Source organism: Apodemus sylvaticus, chromosome 16 (assembly GCF_947179515.1).
Source record: "Apodemus sylvaticus chromosome 16, mApoSyl1.1, whole genome shotgun sequence".
NCBI lineage: Eukaryota > Metazoa > Chordata > Mammalia > Rodentia > Muridae > Apodemus > Apodemus sylvaticus.
In genome coordinates, this window is record NC_067487.1 from 87,008,795 (window position 1) to 87,015,618 (window position 6,824).

Consider the following 6,824-nt stretch of genomic DNA (forward strand, 5'->3'; position numbering starts at 1 on the left):
GTAAATACTATCATAACCCAACTCTATGTACTCGTTATTTCCCCAAACCTCTACTTCTTAATATTCACCCTTCCTTCCTTCCTTTCTTTTATTTTCTTTCTTTCTTTTTTCTTTTTTTCTTTGTTTCTTTGTTTCTTTCTTTATCTAGCTTTGGAAATGGGAAGTAGCTTTCCATTTCTGTGGGGTTATCCATTGTAGTAATAGCACACAAATAAAACCTTGTGTATGGTCTTTAGTGTCAGTTCTGTTTACTTATTATAGTGCTTTTAATATTTCTCCATGCTGTAGCACATACCGCTACTGTGATGGCGAACTTCATCTGTCTGCTTAATGAGGTCTAGATGACCTGGTAGACAAGCCTCCAGGCATGCCTGTGAGAGATTATCTTGGTTTATTAATGTGGGAAGACTTACCCTAAGGTTGAGAAGCCAGCAGCCAATGGCTGGGGAGGAGAGACATAAGCAGGCGGGCTTAGGTTTCCTGGCTTGGGAACACCACTAGGAAGGATGAGAGAAGAGAGCTGCTATGCCTTAGGTCCATGTTCAGGAGAGGAGAGAAGAGAGTGGCCATGGAAAAAGAAGAACTAGCAGGAGGGAGGACCAGAGCCACCATGTAAAAGGCCCAAGAGAAAGTGGCCCAGAGAGCTGCTCAATTGGGTCAAGAGCAGTCAAGATGGAACATAGAAATTAGTAAGTAATAATGGAGTTATAAATAGAAAGTAGATTCCAACAGCATGGAGGTTAGGACAGTTCCAAAGCTATTGAGCTGCTTAAGGCATATTGAAATATGAAGGCTGTGTATGTCTTTCATTAGGGAACATAAATCATTGATGCAAGTAATATCCCCACGCAGGGATTTATTGAAAATATTCATACTACATACCCACTACAAGTAGCACCATTCCCTTAACCCTATTAAAAATGATGAGTAAGCTGATCACAATTATTAACTGAATTCTGCTTCTTGAACATAGATGCTAGAGAGACAAGTTGCTTCTGTGACTTCTGTACCATATTGACTATAAATTCTGTGCATCAAATAAACCCTTCCTTGCCCAGGTCATTTTTGTTAGTATATTTTATCACAGCAATAGATAAAGAAACAAAGATTGGTACTTTATTCCTTTTTTATTGTTATTTAGTAGTATTCTACTCTATCTCACATCAATTAAGGGATGTTTTAATAATTTCTTTTGGGACATTATTAATAAGAATGTCATGGACATTTACATACAAGTTTTATAAAACATCAATTTTCAAGTATCTTACATATATAAAACAGTGGGATTACTGGAATTTTGGCAATTTTATATTAACATAGGAATTTCATGAAGAAAGGGTAAGAGTTTCAGCTTCCCTGAATCCTTTATTAACCCTGGTTACTATGGCAGCCATTGTAGAACTGGTTATCATCCAACACGTTCAAGGTAGCTAGGCTTCTCTAGACAACTTGTTAGAATGACTCTCATCAGACTTTCCAGATTGACATAAAAGTAAGATAAGACTAGATGTTTTGTACCATATAATTCACAGTATTTTTATTTCAAATTAAATGAAATAAATAAATTAAAAAAATATTCTAGTTATAGGGTAGTTTTACTCTCACAGCAATCTGTCAGTAGATAGCACTTATATACTAAATTTAAAGCTTAAACAGGCTTTCATTTGCAAAGTTTTGTGTGGTGTGTAAATTATTGTCACAATTTGGCATTTGGGGAGTATATTGGTTGACAGTGGTTTCCATGAATGCACAAAGCTCTTACTTAGATTTACGGAATCATATAAATCCAGTATAGGGCCATAATTTATAATCCCAGGCTTTAGAATGTAGAAGAAGGATGATCAGAAGTTTAAGGTCATTCTTAGTTGCATAGTAATTTCAAATTTGATGTCAGACAGGCATATATGAGACTCTGTGTCAAAACAATGGCAAATTGTATATATGTGAACAGGTAACTATATCTTACCTTGAAGTAGATATACTCCATTCTCTGGAACATATCAATGCTAACTATAACTGCTTTCTGAGCAAACATAGCAGCATAGGAACACTGATGTACTAATGGCCAGTAGGATTTTTCCTAGTGGAGCTTCATGGATCATTAGCTCATGAGGTCCTTAAGGGTCTTGGCATGGGAATCAAGGGATCTTCATTCCAATTCTGTTCAGCCCTGTTCTCCAACCCTTACTGTTCTGAACCAAGGTAGATATGCTTTCCTATTTGCTTTCTATATTCTCCATGCACTTACCTTAGCATTATACTTAAAGGCTCCCCATTATTCCTTCACTAATCTGTTATGTTGGGCAGCAGACTATAACTTCCATGAGGAGGTTGGGATTTTTTTTTTTTTTTTATCGTGTACTATTGTAGTGGTGAATAAAATGCCTTGACTAGCTCAAAGGCTGGGCAATTGCAATCCTTCCTACTGCTAGCAAACATTCCCCTCTGGAACTTCTGAGTTAACATCTTTTAAAATCTATATTTCATCTTTGCTACCCCAAACACAATTGGGGAAGAGGCCCGTGTGGCCACTTTGCCTGATTCTCACATGTCGAATAGCTTTTAGGTGTAATCTTTCATCTTCCCTATCTTGGAAATCTCACCTTCCTGTTTTCCCTTCCAGTTCCTAGCAAATCCAGAGGTCCCACCTCAGTTTACCTGCTTAGCCATTGGTCATTAGCTCTTTATTGACTGATCACAAACCAATTGGGGACAAGGACCTTCAGCATTTGGACACATAAATTCCTGATTTGGGGACTGGATTAATTCAAAGCATTAGAACCAATCCCTATCCTACTATTGTTTTTTCAGTATTTGTGCTTGAGTACTTGACATAAAGTATCTTGGCAGGAAATACTACAGAAATTCTGTTCAAATTATAATTTTGACTGCAGAGTGAAGTTTTATCTACATACACAGTACCTCTCTCTATATGTAAGGATCTTTAGCTATAAAATGATACATTTGTTGTTTCTACCTTATTGAGTTATTATGAGGACTTCATTCTGTATCAGTTAAGACATTTAACTTAGTGCCGCACAATGAAGAATAGATTAATATTCATCTTTTATTTAAATTTTGAATTTTGGGCTCCAGAGATGGTTCAATGGTTAAGAGTGCTGACTGTTCCTCTAGTGGATCTGAGTTCAATCCCCAGGACCCACATGAGATGGATAGCCCTGGTCTTGTATTTTGATGCTAATTCTGCTCTGCTGGGAGAGGCTGCAGAGTAGGAGTGAATTACACATACAGGTGCCTTGTGAACCTTCTTCCCATCTTAATTACTCAAATAGGCTAGAGTCAGTGACTAGACAGAAGGAGAGAAGGAGAAGCTGAAAAGTTTGGGGGAGAAGGGAGAGAGGAGGAGAGAGACGATGATGAAAGAGGAGGAGAATGAGGAAGAGGTGAGACAAGAATGGAGCAGAAGCACAGAGCTTGGAGAAACTGCAAGTTCTATGGGATCTTATAGATGGGAAATAGAGTAGTGCAGTGGTAGATGTGCCCAATCTAAGCATGTAGCTTGTATTACAATTAATTGAGTAGTGATTTCTTTTACCAGGCTTTTTGGGGGTTGAAGGTTACAGCAACAAATGGGTGCCCAACTTATTGCTTAGAACTCAACAAACCTGAGATAAAAAGTTCACTGCACCCTCCCCCCCAACCTCCAAATACAGCTTGGGCAGTAATATAAGCTGCAGCAGTGCGAATTAGAAGCTTACTGGATCTGAGGGGCCTATAGAGAAGAGCAGAGAGTCTTCAGAGAGCTATTTCCAGGGGCAGCACTTCAACCTGGAGCTGGGCCTGACAGGGCTATGTAAGAACTGCAGGGAGGGACAGGAGACTGGAGTACATCTTCCCGTGAGGGCGTTTTTGGGCAGACAAAATTAACGAATAGGGAGGTCTATGCCTGAGAGAGCCTTTCTGTGTTCACTTCCCCATATCCTTTGACCCCCCGCCCTTCTTCCCCCACCCCTGTGTCTAGGACAGCCTGACTGGATATCCAGACTGTTTGCTTATTCTGCGTGTTGCCTGAGATCAGCACACAAGCACACAATGCCTGTTGCAACCCACACACAAATGATGTAGGTCTTTCTACCTTCAGCCCCTCCCTGTGAATAAACAATCAGGAGACAAAGGTACAAAGGGCTCTGGACCAGGTAATTTATTGATAGAAAAGAGAGATATATAACGTTTTGATACTTAATGATTATAAGTACAATAAATATCTTTTCGGCTTTATGTGATGATATTTTGAATGGATTGACAAGGATAGATTTAGAGGACATAGACACTTATCATTTACCAGTATTGCGATACTTATTCTCTTGATTTACTGTCTTCTAAAAAGACAAGGCCTTAGATAAAAATTTCCTTGCCTTAGAAAAGGGATTGCAAGTAACACTAGAAATAAAGGTTCAGAATTTTATTGGTCAAAATAAGCAACAGAAAGAGGAGACTGAAGTTTGGAAACAGAAGCTGGAAGACATGCTAAAACAGAAATTTCTGAAGTTCATAGACGAGATTGAACAACAGAGAGATAAGCTTAAGACTTGGCAACATAGCCTGGAGGAAACACTAGAATTGAAGATTCAGGATTTCATAGGTCAAAATAAGCAACAGAAAGAGGAGAATGGAGGTCAGGGACAGGAGCTGGAAGAGAGGCTAGAAAAAAGAATTCAAAAATTCACAGATCAGACTGAACAGCAAAGAGATAGAGATAAAACTTGGAAGCAAAGTCTAGAGGATAATTTACAAAAGCTAGCAAATCAAAATAAGGCAGATGCTGAAATATTAGAATGACAACATAAAGAGAAGCTAAGATTATGGAAACAGGGCTTAGAACAGAAGATACAGGAAATTATATAGCAGCATGAACAACAGAAAAAGAAATTTAAGACTTGGCAGCGTGACTTAGAAGAAACACTAGAGTTGAAGACACAGAAAATAATAGATCAGAATAAGAGACAGAAAGATGAAAATGAATGTGGGAATCAGGATCTGGAAAAAGGTGCTAGAACAAAGAACAAAGAATGCAGCAGCAGTCTGAAAGAAGATCAGACTGAGCAGCAGAGAGAAAAAAATGAGGATTGGAAGCTAGACTTGGAAAATAACCTTTTAAAATTATTTAATCAAAATAAAATGGACAGTAGACTATCAGAATTGCAATACAAAGAAAAAAATCAAAAAGTGGAGACAGAACCTTCACAGAGCCTAGAGAAATTCAAGGAACAGGAAGAACAAAAAAGCAAGAGATATGAAGCCTGAACACAGACCTTAAGGGAAGAATTTAATATTTCAATTAAAGAAAATACTCAGAAACAGAAAATAGAATTAGAGAAAGCCAACCAAAGGTTACTATAAAACAAATTTTAGTATATCTGGTTAATATACAACAAAGACCTCCCGATGATGATTATTCACAAAGTTATCAGGAATTTAAATGGCAACCAGTGGATGTGTGAGCTCTGAGAAAATTTAAGGACTGTGTCATTAATTTTAGAATGCATTCACCATTTGTAAAACAAATTTTGACTTCTTGGGCTATTAAAAATAGCATAATCCCCCAAGACTGTAAGGATATAGCAAGAGCAATACCAGAAACTGCTGCAAATTTACAGTGTTTTGCATGGTGGAGAGACAAAGTGAGGGAGATAGCATAACAAAATAGAGCCAGGGGTAGAGAGATTTCCACAGAACAACTGCTTGGTAAAGGTCGCTTTGCTGAGGTAGAGATGCAGGCTGTACATGGTGAAGAAACTCTGGCATTGTGTCAATTGTCAGCCTTAAAGCCTGCATCAAAGTCCCAGAATCAGGGAAAAGACTTGAACCATTTACTCAAGTCATACAAGGTCCACAAGAAACCTTTCCTGCCTTTTATAAAGGCTAACCTCAGTTGTGGAAAGGAGTATATTAGATTCAGCAGCAAGTAAGGCAATAATTGAGTCTTTAGCCTTTGAAAATGCAAATGTTGAATGCAAGGAAGTAATGGCACCACTGAGAGAAAGGTCAGCATCAATAGATGAGTGGATTAGATATATTGCTACTGTTAGATCTCTCTTGGCTGATATGACTGTAATAGGAGAAGTTGCCAATAGAGACCCAGAGATGACCCAAGACTTCAAAAATGTTTTATTTGTAGTGAGCAGGGTCATCTCAGAAATGACTACAGGAAAAACCAAAGTAATGCCAAAAGGGAGCCTATGCCTTCTGAAGTATGTCAAAGATGTGGCAAAGGCTTATATTTGATTAGGGAATATAGAGCAACAACAGACAAATGGGGCAACACCGTGTCAGAAAACTCCCAGGGGGCCTCTTGCAGGCCCCAATGCCAGGTAGAGTTTTCTTTCTCATGACAAGTAAATGTCACTGCCTCAAAAACAAATGTTCTGAGAACAGACAAGGCTGAGGCAAGTTCTATAGACAATTCAAAAAGCCTCAAAGGGAGTCAAAAACGAATATTTTGGCAAACTTCTATAGAGGATCAAAGGCCAAAACTAAGAATACTAGTAAACAATATTGAAATTGAAGGAATGGTTGATACTGGAACAGATGTCACCATTATCTCTCTAAAATCTTGCCCTGTAAGTTGACCACTTCAAGAAATAACCATCCAATTTCAAGGAGTTGGGACCTTATCCCAAATAAAGCAAAGTACCAAAATGTATAGGACCAGAAGGTCAGGTAGGAAAATTGAAGCCATGCATGGCTGATATAGCCATTAACTTATGGGTAAGAGATCTATTACAGCAATAGAAAACTCAAATTAATATCCCCCTCAGTCTCGGTGTCTGTCCTGAAACCCATCAGGATACTAATAAAAATTT